Genomic DNA, 20,495 nt, shown 5'->3' on the forward strand with positions numbered 1-20,495 from the left:
ACCAGCACCTCCAAGGCCCTTTCTGCCTTAAGCTCCTGAGCCACTCCTCCCACAGCCTGGAGCTGCAGGACCTGGCACTTGGCCTTGTTGACCCTCACACCATTGTCCTCAGCACACCGATCGAGTCTGGCCAGGTCTCTCTGCACAGACCTCCTGCCCTCGAGCAGGTCCAGACTCCCAAGCCAGCTTGGTACTGTCTAAATGTACTGAGTGTGCACTCAATCCCCATTCCCAAATCATCAATAAAGGTGCCAAACAGGATCTGCACCAGAACTGAGCTCTGGGGAACACCACTAGTGACCAGGTCTATCTCCACTTTGGTACTCCTAAGATGCATGGGACTATAACAGCACAATACTTCCTCAAACTAGGAAAATACTAGGATGAATTTGGACTGAAGTACAGAACATTAACTTGACCCTAATGAGTAGATATTACTTCTGCCAATCAAAAATCACAACACAAATCTCTAGAAATGTTTCAGTTCTTCATCTAACAAACTAATCAGCTGTCTTGACCACCAGTAAAAGATGGAGTGGTAGAGGATTCTTTTTGATAGATTTCCTGGATGAAAATAAAATGCAAATGTGGCAATATTCTATCTGAGAACTGTTTATTGATAAAGAAGGGTAGGTGTTCCTACTGAAGGGGGATAGAAGAGAGCAGAGAAAGGAAAAAAGAGACAGAGAAGCAGAAGACAGCAACATATCACCACCACTGGGATCCCCAACTCAGGAAGAATGATGTGCAGGACTCCAATGATTTCAGAAGGCTAATTATTTTATTATACTATATTATGCTATAACTATATTACACTAACAAGAACTATCACTAACTAACCAGCAAATTCTCCTGAGAGTCCTGATACACACATGAATCCAATTGGTCAGTAAATCCAAAACACCATTACCAGAAACCAACCAAGCAATCACCTTGGGTAAACAACCTCCAGACCTCATTCCACACGGGCACAAACACAGGCACAGCAAATGAATACAAAAGATGAATGAAAACAGTAAGAATTGTTTTCATTCTCTGCTTCTCTGAGGAGAAATCCTGAGAAAGCTGAGTCTCTCTCTGCTCAGAGGGCATGTGAATACCACACAGCTGTAGCCCAGGAGCCCTGTTAGTGTCAGCTCTGCAGATGCAGCAGGTGCCTGCAAGCAGCAGTGGGCCTGCACAGCTCTTATGATCAGCCAAGTGTCATTTCCAAGCAGCAGCAGAGAGCTCCACTTTGTTATAGATGAGTGATGTGCTGATTTGCCCTCACAATTAAGGGATGAGCATTGCATGTACGTTAAGAGAAGTTTTGTTGATGCATAGTTATGTTATTGTAGTTTGTTGTTTGGACACCCTCTGCTCTCCCCATACTGTTCTTCCCTCCCACCATATTGTTGCAGCCTGGGTTGTCAGGGATATGTGGAGGGAGAGCATGCACATGTGCCCCTTGCAGTTGGGAATGGGCAATGGGAACACCTCACCTCGAATCAAGCTGCAAGAAGGTCTCCACCAATGGACAGCAAAGACTTGACTGGAAGATTTTGGGTGGGGCCAGGGTTGGCTGATGCAACCCCAGGGTGGGAGCAGCCACTTTATGGGTGAGCTTCTGGCAGTGCTCCCAACACTGCCCCTTCTTCCTTATTCAGTCCTTTGCTGAGGTTTAATAAATCTTCTAAATTTTCAAGTGGTTGTGTCTCATATCTTCATCACCTGTACAACCCCCTGATTTCTCAGCCCACATATAACACATGTTGAGGCATAAATAAAAATCAAACTGGTCCATCTCATGAGCTAACAAAAAAAGGCTTTGAAACAACTGGTTTCCCAAACCGCAAGGACCTCTTCTGTATACTGCTAAAAACTACTAAATCTAGTTTGACTTGGCATCTTTAACCTTGAGCCACAAAGGCCCTCAAAATATCCTAAAGAATGTGTAGTAATAATGCTTTCTGCTGCAATGAAACAATCTCCTGGTCACAGCTATAAACGAAGCAAATCTCATTATTTCTGAACATTAGCCTTTCCAAATGCATTTATAATCAACATTGGAATAGTCTGAGAATTAAGGCATTGATAATAAAGGGTTTGAGAAATGAGGTAGAAAAATCCCACAATTTCTGGGCTTCCAGATAATGCAAGTTATTTGAATAAAGCTGTATAATAGAACTGCAAGAGACAATTCCATTCATGAGGGCAGAATGAAGTATTTCATTATCAAAAAATAATCAAATCAAGCATTACCTAATTAGGGATTACTTATGGAAGCAGCACTGGCAGAAATTCAGGTGTGTGACTCCAGTCACAACAGCAGGAGGGGTGGGAGTCCCTCTGTGACACACAGATGGAGGACCAAAGCCAGTGGGGACTAAAAAGAGCATCTCTTCAACACTTTCCCTGCATGTATTTGAGTTATTTCTCTAAGACTAACTAAAACTTCTGTCCCCCCTGCCCTCTCCAAACCCTTATTCCAAACAGATCTAAACTTCATGGCAAGTTCCTACTCCTGCAGCACAACAAGGCAAAAATATTTTTAGGAAGATCACTACCCCTGCCAAGGTCAGAAGTTTTATGGGTTGTGTTAATAAGCCAGTTTTTAAAAAAGTAATTTGAAATGCAGGATAAAGCAAGCACTGCAGAAGTGGCTGATGGCTGTCCCAGTTCTTTGGACTACCTGGTGGATAAGTGGATTTAATACCACCTGAGTTATAAGTTTCCATAATGCATTTTCAAAGTGTATCTGTCCATGAAGCTTCAAATCATTTTCCAATTTTATGCTAAATAAAAAACACATACAAAAATACTGCAGATAAATCTTCCCTGCAAGTGTAATTGAAAAAATGCCACTATGCAAAGATAAGTTTGTACAGAACTTTCTTTTTAATAAGCTATACATGAAATATTATTTGAAATATTTCAACTGAAATGTACTTTTTCCCTTTGGAGGTGTTTAAAAGATCACATAGGTGTAAAGATTGAATAATTCGGCATTGCTTAGCTCCAAGAAAAGGAGATGAAAGAGGAACAAAAGGACTGACTACAAAAAAGGTTGCTGCATAAAGGCAAGGAATAATCTGTTCAGTGTCCTTGTGGATAGGGACAGAGATAACCCATTTCTACTGTTGCGAAGAAAACCCAAGTCAGGTAAGAAATGAAACTTTTAAAAATTAAGGCCAGGGTTGTCTGGGGAAGGGGTTAAGCTTCCTGAGCAAGCCTTGAAATCTGACAGGGAGGTGATGAAGAAGCAGAAGAGGGAAAACATTTATCACAAAGGGACTCAGGAGCAGCTGATTCTGGAAAGAAGACAAAAGACAGCGTCTATTTTTGCCACTATGGATTTCTCCAGTTGTCTCCAAAACCAGTAACTAGTATCACCAAGCAGAAGCACTCTAAGAAAATTCCAGCACACAAAACAAATGAAACCATGGAAGGGAGAAAGTCAGGCATTTAAACCTCTCTTGAAAGTAGCAGCTACTAAAGGACTTATGGCAGAGGTTTTATGCTTTATCCTGTCTGCAAGATTAGTGCAGGAGGGGTTTGATTGGGAGACTGCAGTTCTGATGTACAATTAACAGCACCAGCAGGTGGACGCAGTTTTGCTTCAGTCTGAGGCAGAGAGACAAACATTTCAGCAAATGCACAGGCTGAAAATCCAAGTGTTGCCTGGTTTGACAGCAGAAGTCTCACTATGAACCTTTGCCAGGCTGGACAGGGGAGCATCAGCTCAGCAATCTCCCTTTTAACAGCTGTAACACACCCAGCATTCACAGAATATGCTCAATTGGAAGGGACTCGCAAGGATTATCACATCCAGCTCCTGGCTGTGCACAGCATCATCCCCAAGAGTCACTTCATGTGATTGAGAGCATTGTTCAAACACTTCTTGATCTCTGTCAGGCTTGGTGCCATGCCTCTTCCTTGGGGACCCTGTTCCAATGCCCAACCACCCTCTGGGGGAAGAACCTTTTTCTGATATCCAACATAAATCTCTCTGACACAACTTCAGGCCATTCCCTGAAGTCCTGTCACTGGGCACCACAGAGCAGAAATCAGTGTCTGCCCCTCGTCTTTCCCTTATGAGGCAATTGTAACTAAGGAAACATAAGGTGAATTTGTTTGCCCTTATCATTCAAAATCATAACTATGCAAGAAGAGCTATTAGAGGTCTTAAAACTATTAAATAAAGGCAGCATACTAGGTTAACAATCGGACTAGATCTTAAAGGTGTTTTCCAACCTAAATAATTCTATGCTTCAACCCTGGACCTTCCTTTCTGGTATAGGGAGGAACTTCTTCGCATGACCTGACCCCGCTACCACAGATGTGAGCCAAGAGAAACACAGATTCTGTTTCCAGATTCATCACCACATGGGCTGAAGAATGCCTTCTTGACATTGAATTTGCTTTAAAAATATAATCTTAATCATCTCATTGAGCTAGTTATAAATAAAAAAAAAGCCCTTAAACAACATGCAAAACAGATGGTGTCATTGTAAGTATTGGCAGAAAATACACCTGTTAAATAAGAGAAATAAGTAAAAATTGGGGTTGAAACAGACCTTTCTCTCACCTTTGCTCTCCCTCCTCCCTAACCTGTCCCACATCTTCCCCCTCCTCTTTCTCTTTCACAGACCTGTTTTCTGCAAATATTTTCTCAGAGCACATTCATGTCTCACATCTCCTTTCATACCTTGAGCAGCACACCTAAACTCTTAACATTATTTATTTCAGCTAAATTCTGGAGCCAAATTCCCCCAGACTTAGGGAGTCAGGACAGATTATATCCCTTCTACTGACATTTTATTTACTCATATGCAGAAAAGCACTGAGATTTCACTAGAGACATAACATCTCATCATTAAACCACGTGCTACCCCTGTTCCCCACCTCAAGCCAAAGTCTCTTTGCTTTGAGAGCACAATGTGAGTCAGCTTGTGCATTAGCAAACACCCTGCAGATGAGTAGCTGCACAGGACTGATGTGTGTGGCACATTACTGACTTCAACATAAGGTCAGACACAATGGTACTTAAACACTTTGTGGTGACAATGCTTTTACAGGCAGTTGAACTCCTTTTCTTTCTTGTTTCTAAGCACAGGGTAATAAAATTCTAACTGCAAGCCACTGGAGTGCTTAAAATTATCTCCAAGTTTGCCATGTATAACTGAAACACCTCCTATCATTTGAAGAGAAACAAGAATCAGGCTCCAAATTTAGGCCTTTTTTTGTTCCTTTAGTATTCACAATAGTATTCAAAAAGCAGGTCAAGTTTAGTAGCTGCAATGATGATTGTATTAAACCATATTTCATAGCACTGCCTACAGACACTATTACTATCCTTAAAATAGAAGGATAGTATTTTTATTCTATTTCAATACATTATGCAGGACAAAGAAGCAGCACCTGGAATGTTCCCACCATTTAATACATCTGTCTTATGCAGACTGATATCCTTCTGTGATAGGATTTTGCAGTTTCACATATTCATACAGTGTATCTCCATGACTGAATCAAGAGATAGTACTGCTTCTAAGTAGTATCCTACTCCTTCTAACCACAACTGGTGAGACACCAAGTCACTTTATCAGCTGCTCACCATGTAAACGAGATGCAGAACTGAATCTCTGTAGATGCTCTAGTTTACTTGCTCATTAATGAGAATTTAAGTACTTAGTTAATACTTCTTCCCCCTCAGTTAAATAAAAGGCTTTGGTGACAGCAAGGCTTAAACAAATATCTAGACTGCTTCCTTATGAAGAATTGTACATGTCATTTCATGTCCTGCTCACCTCTAAATTTGCTGTTATGGATCTGCATGATTAGGCTGCACATTATAGGTTAACAATAGTAGTAGCGAGAAGCTTTACAGTAAATAGTTCCTGTGCTTGTTTAGCAGTTTCTTTCTAAATTGTGTATCTGTACTAGTTAATCTGAAGACCACAGCAAGACCTAAAAAAGCTTGGCATGCCTATTACATAATTCACCTTATTTAAATATCTTCTTGCTGCTTGGGTTCTCAGCAAGCAAATCACACTACTACAACATGTAGAGCTGAGCAGAAGCATACAAAACCCAAAGTGAACTACTACTGACATACAAAACTACAAAGTGAACTCTGCCAAGTTCCACTGATCCTGAAAAAAGAACTTTATTTTCAAGAGCAAAGCCAGAAGTGCAGGGATCATCTCAGGTTATACTCGCAATACAACTCACCTAAAGTGATAATGTACTTTTAATCAACAGAGTTGGAATCTAATAGTTATTGATTAATTTAAAATATTAACTCAAAGACAAAAACTAAATGCAGCAGCTTTGCATAACACTTTTAGTCTAAAGGCTGTATTCAGTCACCTGTTGGGCTTAGACCACATTTGCAAAATAGTTTCAGTAAGATTGTTCCAGTCATTAAAACATCATTATAACAGCAGTTTAAACCATTATTGCTTCTCTTAAATGTAGAATTCATTTTACTACAAGCCAGTTGGAACAAGTATCCCTGAGACTGCTATTTAAGCTGTTAATGATTCATTATCATAGTCATTTCAGAAATTATTTTCCAGCTATTTCTTCTCTTTTTTTTTCCTCCATGTGAAAAATAGCAAATGCTTTGTACTGTCAAGAGGTGGTAGAACTAATCATCACTGGTGCACTAATTAATCCACTCAAAAAACCCAGGAGAACTCCTTCCTTGGCATAGGGCGAAGCTGGGTCACATACCATATCAACACGACAAACATTTAAAGGATTTCATCAAAAACTGTGTGGCAAAACACTATCCTAAATCCGTGTTTAAGCATAGTAAGATATTTGACTTGATCTGATTCACTGAGACAGATATGCAAAACATTTTGATCAAATCCTTACTAAAGAAATCAGGTCAACTGAAATTATTCACAGAACAATTGTATTCTTCTGTATTTCACTGAATTGAGAAGAGATCCCATTGTGGGTTTTTAAAATGTGAGAATTAAAACTAAAATGCTCTTTCATTTATAAAAATTATGAGCAACTATATTTGCCTAAATCAAACATCTTCATTTCAAGTCACATCTTACCTCAAAATTGAAAATGTCAGCACTTGGAAAGTAGAAATATTTTTTACTCATTTTCATTTAATTCTTACCTTTGTCTATGATTTTCTTCCTTCTGTTTTACCAAACCCAATACACCAGTTCATTCACAGCATCCTGCTGGTTACAAGTGCAGCATAATTTGCATTCTGAAATACAAACTGTAAAGCAGCTGAGAACCAAAACCAGCTTAGTGAGAAGGGGTAAGTGGTACATCAGGCAATGTCCAACTTTCTACCACCACCATGTTCCCTTTCAGCAGAGGAAAGAGCCTGGTACAACCCAGGAAAAAGTTCCAGATACATCATTTCCTGAAACAGCCCAAGGAAGAAAAAACTTCTGACATTGCAGAGGGAGTTTTCCTTGTCCGAGTTACTCCTTGTAGCTTAAGCAAGATTTTTAATAAAATGAGACTGTAAAAGAAAAAAATAACTAAAAATAAAACATTTCTGTTATCCCATGTGAGAAACAACAACCTGAAAGTCTTGGGGAAGTAAATAGATTTCTGCTATAATAGTTCAACTCTGGCAATCGACCACCCAAACCAAAGTTCTGTTAAAGAAAACAAAACAAACCACACCAAAAAAAGAAAGTCCCACAACAACAAAACCCAAACAAATTAATAAAATAATTAAAGAAAACAGGAAAATATCATTGTCTCCTCCTTTCAAAGAAGTTCAAAGGTAAAACATAGGCAAACCTATGATCTCCTTCAGGGAAGTTTTGCAGGAACATAAGGAAGCAATATTCTGTGTAGTTTTTGTGTGCCTACACACACACAAGAGAATTTACAACATTCAGTCTTTAGGAAACAATCTCTCATGTGGATCAGCAGGACCATAAAACCTCCCTAGTCACAGAAGTAATCAGTCATCAGTGTTTTTTCCTCATCATCTAAGTTTTTTCTTTTGAAGTGCAGATTATTATGTCCCATCACACTTGTTTTACATCTCAAATTATTATTTTTGTGAAAAACAAAGCAGAAATCGTTTTTGTCATAGATAATAACTGTAAGGTATAGTAGTATACTTGTCAGATACAAGTCCACCAAAGCCCATGTACTTTCCCACCAGATGCCCCATTATAACAGAAATATTGCATGAAGTCAATCAACCAACACAGAGCTCTGAGAAGAGAGACAGAGGGGCTCACAGGATGCACTGACTGATCACAGGACTGCTCACACTGAGAGCTTGTGGCATCACAATTACAGGGGAAAACACCTTATCCCTGTAGGGGCAGAAACAAAGCCATCCCAGCTCCAAGCCAGGGCCTCCAACACAAGCTGCAGCAGCAGCATCCATGCCCACATTTCCCTCTTTGGCCTCTTGCAGTCCCACCAGTTTCTTGAACACCTTTGCAAGTAAGAACCAGGAGGGTCCCACCGTGGCCTCTCTGGTGTAGAAGATAATTTGTACACCAGCAGCATACACAGCACACTTTGAGACTAAATTTAAAGCACACTGTAACTGAATTACCTCCCTAAGGAGACCATATGGCATCCTCTTTGCTAATGTTCCCTCAGCACTTCTCTGGAGAAAGTGTCTATGGCTGAGGATTGAAAAGAAAACATTGACAAAATGTCTCCTCTGCACTGAATTAATACCAGGGGAAAAAAATCAAATTTCACCTCCTGCAGTTTTGAATACTAGGTTTGGATAATAGCAAATCCTCTTTTATCAAGCTTGCACAGTCTGAAGGAACTGCTGCTGTCCTCGTTTCCCCCTGTACAACTAGCCCAGAGTTGCTGGATTGCTGCTGGCAGTGGCAGAGCCTGCAGCCATCCTCTTGCCCCACAGCCTCCTCCTCTCCTCGAATACTGTTGCCAGAGCTTCTTCCAGCCCGAGTTGACATTTGGGGATGTCATTGGGGCCCTTCTTCTACTCTGGCACCTCACATCAATGCCACCTTTCTGCTCTCTTTTATATCACATCTATCTGTAAATTGCCTTTTTTAAGATCATTAGCAGCAAAATTGCCAATAGAGTGCATTCTGTCTAGGTTGCCTTGCTAAGGGGACACTCATTCATGTTGACTCCATTCCTGCATTATCCAGGCTTCACACATCTGCAGCCCATCACCTCATTTGAAGCACAGCCTTATTCTGGGCTCTGGCTTATTGAAATACTTCCAATGCATCAGTTTCTTTGCCTACTTGAGTCTGACAGCAGGCCATGGTTGTTAATTTGCTCTTTGCTCATGTGGCTGATTCACCTTTCATGTGGTGTCACACACTAAATTTTTAATTCTCATTTTTAATGCCCCAATAGGTTATCACTAGGTGTCATAAAAGTTAGGCTGAAGTTAACAGGGGTAAAAACCTGTCCAACTGTATGCAGCTTCTAGCCAAGCCCTTCTTTAAGAACTTAGTAACCCTCTTCTGTTAGGCAGCAGCTCCAAGGCTTTACTTTTCAGACCTTGATTAGCTATTCATTAACATGGCAAAGTGCAAGTCATTCTGCACAAAAATGTTTTTTTTATCTTATGTGTCAAGCTGAGAAGAAATCATTTCCCACATTGTGAAGGCTCTTTGAAAACAGCAGCACTGGATACCCATTAAATCACAGCCAGCGGAGGCTTTACAGGAAACATTTTTGAACATGAACACAACACTGAAGGATAATGGATCTCCACAGAGCCAGCAAATTCTGCAGAGGTAAGAGATGTTTTACCTAGACAGATAAGAGCTGCCAGAACATCATTTTGAAAGAGAAAACAACAGAAAAGCCCCCCAATAATACAGCACAGAGAGTCCAGCATTACAGGGATCCTTGATGTGACACAAAATGAAAAGGCAGACTGGATGTGCAGTGCTGCACCACTGCAACATCATGCCATGCATGTCACTGCATCACAGCACAGAGGACACAGTCCCTGATGCCACACCACCAAATTCCAACCTGACCCAACTGATTACCACCTCCTCATGAAAGTCTGCATATAGCCCAGACAAACATTCTGCAGAACCACTGGACAAATAATTTCAAAATTTTTCTCTTAAGTGAAGGAAAGAAAGGTTTTTCCCTCCCATGCTTCCAGCCAGCCCGAGTTCTGCCAGCCATAATGCTGGCAGGAGACAGCTCTCCCTAGTGAATAGCCAGGAAGAGGAGGAAACTCCCACAATCAAGCTCTTGTTAATGTCTGATGTTAATTAGAAATTTTATAATGCAATATTTGACATTGTGAAACAAGAGCCAATGAAAAATGGTTTTAAGGAGTAAGGACTCCAGAAAACACTACTTCCTTGTTCATCCTGATACAAGGATGAAGATGCTATCTTAGATTACTTTTTCTCATTTTTACTACTCTAAATTTAAATATGCTAAACAAAATCCATAATCTAACCATTTCCCATTTAAATTATTTAGAGAAAAACACAAAATGAAGGGGGGACACATGAATGGACTTCATAAATCAGTATTCCAGACAAACTAATAATAATGTTTTCTCTTTAAAAAAGTCCCAACCATTAGTGGCAATCTTATTTTTTCCACTGTGCTCTCTCAAAAAAAAGAGATCAATTCTGCCATAATTCAGCATTTCCTTATGAAATGCAAAGTTGAGAGCTTAAGTTTTAGCTCCTATGCCTGCCTTGACTTATTAACTCGCCTCTCTTACCTGTCAGTGAAGAGAAGGCTTAACTTAGTGATTTTCTCTGAGAAATCTTACTATCACTTGATGTTCTATTCACTTCTTACAAAGTATACTCTTAAAGTATATTTTTTATTCACAATGTTTGAGTACTTTTGCAGCTTTGCTGCATTTTCTCCCTTGTGTGATGCATCCTTCTTCTCAACACCTATCTCAACTCAAAGAAATGTAAAGCTGAAGGGAAAGAAGCATTTTGCAAAGAGTCTAGAGTGGCCATGGATGCCTTCGAGGAAATTAAATGAGTTTCTGCAGTGATCAAGAATACCACACTGGTTATAGCTACCCAGTGCAAAGAGGTGCATTTTCCCTGATGAGCATTTGCTTTGCTGCAGACTTTTTTGCATAATACCTCAGTGTGAGGAGCTGCACAGGGATCCATCTGTGGCAGAAGAAAGAAGGAGCACATGCATAGAGAGAGCTACAGACCACTGGTTTTCTCTGGGCTTCAGCACTACTGCACAGAGCATTATGCTTAAATGAATCCAGAAACAGGAACTTGGCAGAAAGCTGCTGAAATTTCCCCCAAGAAACAAGGTGTTCAATGTAAAATCAATGAGGGTATCACTCAAATTTAAAAACCCATATGGACTGGCCCCCAGGTGTCAAAAACATGAGCTATTTTCTCCACTATAAGGTTGTTGCTCGTTCTGCTTTCCCAAATCTTGCATGAAGACTGGGTCACACTGTGCTAATTGCTATATAAACCTCAGCACAGGAACAATCCCTCTTCCAAACAAGTCATACTCCTGATTGCCTCAATACCACAGGCAAATATGAGCAGTTGGCAGCACAAAGATCAACATACAGTGAAACCAAGCAGTTAGCCACACCAGCCACAGGGGTCAGATGATTCCACAATATAATTTGGAAGAGCGTTAATACTAAGATATATAAAGTGATACCTTAATGGAAGAAATGGCATCTGGATGTCAGAAATCTTAGAGTGACCCTGCCATTATCAAGGTTTGTTACCGAATGTTTTGAATTTTGAAGGATAAAAAAAATTCATGACTGCTATATTCTACTGTAGGTAGAATCCCTGGAAAGGGTGCAGAGAGGAATGAAGAACCACACAAAAACTTCAAAAAAAGCAGGAAAAGTGGGAAAATATCCCATGTGAACATTCTTTTTACTTTAGCAGTACAGGATGATGTTTTGCAGATATCTCTCTTCTTTTATGAAGCAGGCAACAGACCCACTCAATAATCTTTCAGACAGTAAAAGACAGCAGCAGGTGTCTTATTTTTTTGACACAAAGGTAAAAATGCATTTGAGATGGGGTGTATCTGCTGTTATGATAGTCCATGCCATTTCTTGAAAGAATGGAAAATTAAAAAGCAAAGGGAAAGAGTTTCTGCTTGAGGCAAGCTGCTTTCCTACATGCAGCCTCCTATCCTGAGGCTAGGAGGTTCAATGCCTAGGGTTAAACCCCTCCAAAAGGTGGACACTGCTCATAGCAGTGTTAAAAGAAGTCACCTGAAGGCTTTTGAAAGAAATCAAAGTAGTCCAAAGGGAAAAAGAAATAACATGGAGAAAGATGAGGAGGTAGACAGGAGTCAGAGGGCAAAGGTCTCAAGCAGGTTCTCTGCAGCTGATCAACTTTACCCAAACACAACCCTTCCAGCCTACATCTGCACACAAATGCAAATCTTTCTATTACTATAAAAATTATGCTTTCTGGTACAAGCATGACTCCTAATGCATGCAGTGACAGTTTCTTCACTTATTCTCAGCTTCAACATGTGGGAGGGAGACTCCACAACTTCCACTCAAACTCAGTCAGACTTCAGGATATGCAGAAAAAAACTGAAACCCTGCATGACAAAGAAAAGTACTCAGATACTCCCTAAGATATTGGGAATAACTGACTCAAGCTGTAAAACCAGAGAAGATATATGCTTATAGAACAGCATTTACAAATCCTCCTGTCCAATGGCGAACTTTCAGAACAATGGAATTCTTATTCCTTTGACAATCTCATGGTTTTGCAGTTAGGGTTTTGGGTGAGATCTCTACAGGGTTGTTAGAGAAGCCATAGTCAATATTAACTGGTTCAAGCTATTACAACAGTAATTAGAGCAGTATTTTTCCTTGGAAAGTTACCATACTTTATATATCTATACAAACATTGGACTTACTCCTACCTTTAAGTACTTAATTATAGTTGCTCATCTTTCAGCAAGAAGTTTGCCAGAACAACAAATGCAGTTTCTGCAACATTATTATTTTCAGTAGCTAACAAGAGGTGCTCCGAGACACAGACAGCAGCTGCACATATTCAGAAGCAGCTATAATAAGTATCCAGGTTTTAAGGTATAATGCAGGTTTGTCTGCAAGGTTCTGACTTGTCATTCTTTTTCCTTGTAATTCTTTATTCCTCTAAACACCCAGAGCCACAGCAGCCACTTCTCATTCACCACTGCCCACTTCAAAAAGCAAAGGAAACCAGCGGGTAACACCCAGTTTCAAACCCAACAGGTCCCCAGAGGCACACCAGGTGGCAGACACAGCTTTTCCCTTTCCATAAGCTTGCTCCAAAAAATACCCAGACTTGTTCAATGCCCCAAGAATGAATCTGATTCTTGAGCATGTTCATACATAGTACAGAGGTGTCTGAAAAGCAATTAATTTGGCCTGTGGAATCCAGAGAAGGAAAACCTTGCACTGTAATAGCCTCTCTCTACATGTAAGGGCATAGGGTGAATCTGCCACCTAAGGACCCTTTTTACTTGTTAATGGCAGCCATGAGGGGCTATTGCTCTCAAACACTTACTACTGCATTCCAGCACTGGTTTTGGCCACGACTTTTGCAATCCAGCAGTTACAAATCACTAAAAATCATTAGGGTTTCCTTGCAGGATTTAGGAATTCTCCACACCTGAACAGCTTCTAGGACAATACAAACCTTGGTCAAACACAACAGCAGCTGAAGTATATATGCACCCTTGTAGAAAACAGACTCATTGAGCTAAATTTACATATTTCAAGAACTTCAAGTCAACAAAATAAATCCCTTCTAACTTACCACTACCAACTTCACTAGAGGGCACAGATTTGTGTCTCTGGGAAGATTTTTACCCTTGTGGCTTTGGAAGCAGAGAGAGATTCATTCAGGAAATTCCATAAACTGAATAACTATCCCCAGTTATGGACTGGGATGTGATAGAATGTCTTTCTCAAAATATACAGCTAACAGAGTGCTGTTCAGGAAGCGCTTCCAGTATTTTGTTACTGCTGTTGAGAGTCTCAGATTTATAATAAACATTGGTTAGAGGGAACACTGATTTTGCATCTCTCACTGAAGAGCCACTCCATAAATTTGGAATTAATCATCTCTCTGCACTTTATGTACAAACAGGATCCCATATTACTACCAAGAGGAATAGTGAATATGTGCAGTGTCTCACTTGGAAAGAGATAGAATACCAACTCAACTGGCTTTGTTAAGGAAACCAGTATTTAGTCTATTAGCATGGCAAATTGGGAAAACCTTTACTGAAATAAGGCAGGAGCTTCTGATAAACACATTCCTCACTGTCTTGGTCTGATTAATGCCTTTCAGTTTGCATTTAACTAGATAACCTCGTAAAGCTGTCTGGTGAACACTTGGTGTAATTATGCTTTGAGGTCACTTGAGCAATGAAGCAATCCCAAATTGTACTGTTGAAATCTTATTAAGCTTTTCCAGTATTCTGTGTTTAATATGTGCTAGTTTGAGGTTTCATATTCTTTGAACCAAAAATCTTTTAGGGAATCTGTCTAGAATTCTAGATATTTTTCATTTTTCTTTCAAAGACTGAATTCTTACTTGCTATTAATAAAATGATGGAAAGTTAGTATTATTACAATAAATAGACACTAGGGAAAGCTCTGGGGGCATTGTAAGGCCACACTCTCCTGTGCCAGAGAGACATCTCCAGGACATTGACTGCTTCTCCTTAACCTTGCACAGGCTGTCAGTGACTAAATTTGCTTAAGAGTAGTTACATATGGAAAGAGCCGTGTTCAAAAACACCCCAAACCCCACATATTGCCCAAAGCTCATCCTAATTACTGCTTTTTCCAGACAGAGGGACCCAGAAGATCATCTAAATAGGTTCAAGAGCACCATTTCCACAGTAAGTAAAGGAAAGCATATATGCTCTTGCTGCTGCAAAAACATTTGGCTGAATCTGGACCATCAGAACATGGCAATGGCTCATCCAGTAATTCAACAGGAACTGCAGAGGCATGCAGGAATACTGTGAGGAAAAAGGAGTGTTCAATGGCCCAGCACACAGAGCAGGCTGCTGGCACAGCAAGTTGATTTTGGACCCAGCTCCAAGGACAGGAGGAACAGCTGTTAAACACTATGCATTTGCTCTTCTCCAAAAGGGGCTCCCACAAAAAAATTGTTTTGTGATAAAGGTCACGATGTATTTAAGTGAACAACACACACATGCTCTAGAAATAATTCATATATATCAGTGTTTGTGGTTGATGCTTGTAAAGCATTCAGAGAACTTTTACTACTCAGGGGCTGCAGAGCAATACCAGTAACTTTCGTCCTTGCACTATGAAAAGCCACTTAATGCAGACAGTGAAGATATAAACTTACTGAGAAATTCACAATCTTAAAAGTTTCATCTTACAGACTGCTACCCACATTTCATGTGGATTTAAAAAGGCAGGACAACAAGAAAAAGCAAGCCCACCAAAGGATGCTGTGCACAGCCTCTCCTTAACACACTGCCACACAAACTGACTCCAGCTAAGGAGGTTAAGCCCACAAGGGCAGACACAGAGCTGCACTTTTCTGCTAATCAGCCCCACGTGCCCTGACAGCTCCAGCACAGTCAAATCTCTCAGGCTATTCATGGAAAGCTGGAAATTAAATCAAATTCCCCAAGAGGTAGGGGAAAAGGCTGTTTTTCTCCCTTGCTCAGAGCTCCAAATACTTGATTTTAATCCTCCCTCTTGGGCTGGCTTATGTTTCCAGCCACTGTCACCCCTGCACACCCCTCTGTCAGGGACTCTGCAGAGGGATTTCCATACTGGCATTCCCAGCTGCTTCACTGCTGATCCCATTTCTCAGCTGCTCCTCACTGTCCAGCCTGACCAGCTGAGAAACAGCAGCCAAAAACTCCCCCACCTCAGCACTATTTTTCTGTTTTTACCAGTTTTACTTTTTTTTTTTTTTGCAGTCCTCACAGGTTTGCCTGATTGACCTTTCTTATTCCTCTCTGATTCAACAGCACATTTCAAGGCACAAAATCTGCCTAATGAACACAAGCAGAGTCAAGAGCCAAAACCAGTAGCTTTATTCTAGAAAGAACATTGATATGAGGAACTCCCAGAGTACTCAGACCCTCAGGCTACATTTCCTACAGTGGCTGTCAGAAAACCTGCTCTGTGTTTTATGGCAGGCCTGTTCTGCTGTACAGAAAGACCCCAGCAGTAAAACAGCTTTAAAATCTCAGGCTGCCACAGCAGGTATGGGCTGGTCACACATGACCACAAGCTGCTGGGTGAGCATCTTTAGTCTTAGTACAAGAAGTTGTGTTAGATCTTTCTGGGCCCATTTTCTCCAAGCTGAAGGTAAATACATGTCTTGGTACAATATGAACTTCACAGAGACTGGGAGATCACTGATGTGCCCAAATCACATGGCCCTTACTGAAGCAACACCCTGCACAAGTGTTTGTTCCAGGTAAGGAGGCTCCACATCACCACCAGGACACAGATGCATGTCTGACTGCAGAAGGTGCCCATACCATGCTGGTTCCATTCCCTTTGTTCTGTTCCAAATAAAACATTCTTTTTAAGTTAAAAATCTATGCTTCAAGGAACTCAGATTTCATTTTATTTTTCATAGCAGCTCATACTCTTGCTTCATTCCTGATCCTCAGGTATTTTCTACTTTTTAAGTTAGAACAAATCAGCCTTTAAAATTTTTCTTTTCAAAAGCTACTTGTGATGCAGTAGGTAGTTTTCTTTTTTCTATAACACAAAAGTCTTCAAGTTCAGTTATGTCAGTATATCACTACAGAGAGGAAGGCATGAATGTAGCAAGGACTCCCATCTTCTTCACTCTTATCCAGCAATCAGCAGATGTTAAAAACAGCATCATTTCTGAGTGAGCCTTTCCATACTCACATTCACATGCAGGAATTAATTTGGAAACAAACTTAGTACGGCCTCATAATTCTCCTGGCTACAGGAACACTTAGATTGGTTCACCACCCTTTCCTGTAGACACCACACCATCAAGCCTCTTCCAAAAATCTACTGCTGCCCTGAATTCCCTCTCTGGTACAGCAGAATGCTTTTCAAAAAAGTAATTCTTTACATCCAGAACACTGCTGCCAGATTAACAAAAATGGCACCAAAGAGTGTCTCTTCCATCACATCCTCTACAGCTTCCCTGTGCATTTTAAAGATTATTTCTCTCATAGAAATGTTTTTTCCAAACAGAAATATCTTCCCAGGTACTTATTCTCACAAAACCTTGATTGTTTCTCTACATAAAGATGGAAAGCAAGACTGGTGGTAGGGACAGAGGGACCTGCTGCCTGATGTCCCAGGCATGATACCCCTCCACAAACCAGACAAGCATCTGCTTCTCCTCAGGTACAGTCTCTGCTAAGGCTTTTGCACACCATCCCTGCTCCATGGATCAGCAGTACCAGGATTTCTTGACCCTGCTCCATCTTCAACATCAATTTTTATTCCCTTTTCCAGCACACAAACTTTTACAGCTTCCAGTAGGAACAGACTCTCCAGTTTCACTGAACTTGGTGTAAAAGACATTCTTTGCCCCAAACCTGCCATCTATTTCATGTTAAATTCCCAGCTTTTGTATTAGGAGAAATTAAGAAAGCCCTTCCGTCTCATTAAATCAAATGCACGCACAGATTGTTGTAAAGATTAGTGCTCTTGGTATATAGGGAAAATTAGAAATATTCAATATGTCAGTCTGTGTCTGAGAAGGAATTTCAGTCAGAGACTGGTATATTTGATGAGCTTAAGCTAACTCCCTCTATACAAATTCCTTTTTTTCCAAAGTTTACATCTCTTATCCCACACTGTGAAAGTGTTGTGTCTAAAAGATGCAGCTGGGATCAGAACCACACCCAGCATCCAACCACCCAAAGGCAACAACTGTCCAAAGAGGCTACAGTGACTTTGAGAGAAGAAAATAAGACTAAACATTAAACACACATTTGAAACTCCATTCTGAAGTCAAACAGCATAACTTTTTGATACAGGTTGAAATTTGACAACAACATATCCCTGAGAAACAACCACAATCTCCAAAAGCTTTTCCAATAAGAGAAATTTGGGCTTAGAAATTTGATGTTAATCTATTAAATAGTTCTTAGGAAAAAAGCATGAATCATAGAATCCCAGAGCAGTTTGGGTTGGGAGAGAACTTGAACACCATCCCATTCCAACTCCCCTGCCATGAGCAGGAACATCTTCTAGACCAGGTTGCTCCAAGCCCTGACGACCAATCTGGTCATGAATACTTGCAGGGATTGGGAAGTGGCTGTATTACCCAGCTTCTGTCACAACATTAGCCACAGTATTTTTTACTAAGAATTATGAACCAGGAAACAGTTGAGGATCACTAGGAAAATGTACTTCCTCCTGCTTTATAGAATTTTTAGCATAAAAATCTATGCCTTTCAAGCAATTATGCCATCACCTTTTTATGTTAGCTTTCCTGAAGTGTGATAAATTAAAGCACCTTGCTGGCAGTGGTCTAATCTAAGTTTAACAAAGGCAAGCAGCTAAACCAGAGTTTTTAGACCTAGATGTGAGAAATAGATTTGTAAGGAATTTTTTTAGTTTGACAGAAAGTATAGTCTTGTACATTTGTAGGTAAACATTGAGATAAAGTGTGTTGACTTAAGGTCATGGAACAGAGATATTGTTGAAAGAGAGACAATTAGAAATAAGTTTTAACACATTTTAAAATATGGCTTTTTAGAAAATATTAGATATTTTAGAGCATTAGAACTGTGAAAGATGTATTGTAGTAGGACTGCATGGGGAAAAAATATAGGTGATTGGTGTTAGCAGTAATAGTAGTATTGTGTGGTAAAAGTTAATAGGTTGAAAACATAAGGAAGGTATCATAAGTCAGAAATAGATTTATTTCTGATGGAATAATGCCGAGTTTTATATTTCTTGTGTTTCACTATTCATTGAGACTAATAACAGAATAAAATCTTCTAAAATGCTTCTCAGTTACCCTGTTTCTGTAAAAGTTGAAAAAATTAACAAAACGGTGCTTTTGTTGGGGGGAAGCAATAACTCAACTATTTGTTGAGCAGTTAGAAGGCCTCAAAGTACTTTTTGTTCAGTGCTACTAAGAGGAAGCAGGACTCTAAGGAATTAATTCTTCTACAAGGAAGAAACAGTCAAGACTTCTGCCTGCATCAGTGGCTCAGCTCAGAGAGAGACCAGTATTGTCTCCTATTGCACAACATCAGGTAGGCTTCGGGGGACATCATCAGGAACAAGGTGTCCAAACAACCCAGAGATGTTTATAAAAGCCTTAAGGCTCTGATCAGATCCAATTCCTATAATGTTTCAACACAAGAACTAAAGAACTTGCTATCATGAGTTCAAAAGCAGTTTCCAGCTATAGATAATACTTCTGAGTTCACCTTCCCCTATAAGACCTAGTTAAACCCAAACCATACAATGCTTTTACCATAAACAGAAATAACACAAACCAGGTTACTCCCTGTGTACCACACTTTGATTAAATATTTAACCTACCAGCTTCTCTACTTCCTCAGTCATATCCACAAAGCCCTCCCCATCCTGAGCCATATCCCAAACCTCCCTCCCCTTCAGTCCTAACCAGAAACCCTAAAACCTCAAACAGAACCATGGTACCCTCACTGCTCCCCCCATTTTGTCATCCTACAAACACTGCTAAAATCCCCACCTCACCCAGAGATCTGCCACCCCAACCTTGCAAAGAAAAAAAGAGAGAACTGTTAACAAAAAACAATTACTCTATTAACATTTCAAAGAAGACATTGTCTACCAAAAAAGAAAAAAGTAGAACTCCGTAATTTACAAACTTATTGATATAGCAATTGATCAAGAAACAAACTCTAGTTCAAAAGAGTTTAACTCATCACATCCTAGCCCCATAAATACAAAACAAGAACCAAATTCAATTCCTCCTACTTCTATCTTGGAAAATAATTCAAAAAAGACTAATTAAACTAAGATTAGATGTAAACTAATACAAGATAGATTTTAATTCACCATACAAAAAACTCTTTACTATACCAGTTAAATAAAAAAAAATACTAGTCCTTAGTAAAAACTTGTATCACATTATAATATTAAAGAGTTAAATAAACTATTAAACACAACTTCAACTCCCCCTATTTTAATAAAGTAATAAGAAATATATACAATTCTTATAACCTAACACACACAAACTTCCATAATACTTCAGCCATAATTTTAACAAATTCACAGTATATTTTATAAAATTTAGAACAAGAACCTCTTATTAATAGAAAGCTATACTAAAAGTCCTAATACCCAACTAACAATTAGAGAGCCTCCAAACAATAAAACTAAAAGCTTTTAACTATACAACAACTCATAAAAATACCTATTCTCTAATTCAAGAAACCAAAACAAAACCTTGTAGTACCTTTTTAAATCACTTAACACAAACAGCTCAAAAACAATATCCTAATAAAATAACACATCCTCATTTAGTTAAAAACCTCACCTTTTAAAATACAAACAGTAAATATAA

At 39.7% G+C, this 20,495-nt stretch overlaps 1 long non-coding RNA gene across 1 annotated transcript in view; it reads right to left on the reverse strand.

Annotated features, from left to right (window-relative positions):
- The window catches only part of LOC144246565 (uncharacterized), a 538,094-nt gene extending 528,213 nt beyond the window's left edge, over window positions 1-9,881 (reverse strand). Inside the window, exon 1 of the long non-coding RNA XR_014956250.1 lies at window positions 7,121-9,881. This is a non-coding gene — a long non-coding RNA (uncharacterized LOC144246565). The remainder of the gene's footprint in view (window positions 1-7,120) is intronic.
- Between the last annotated feature and the right edge of the window lie 10,614 nt (window positions 9,882-20,495).

The sequence above is a fragment of the Lonchura striata genome, chromosome 6 (assembly GCF_050655825.1).
Source record: "Lonchura striata isolate lonStrDom1 chromosome 6, ASM5065582v1, whole genome shotgun sequence".
Lineage (NCBI taxonomy): Eukaryota > Metazoa > Chordata > Aves > Passeriformes > Estrildidae > Lonchura > Lonchura striata.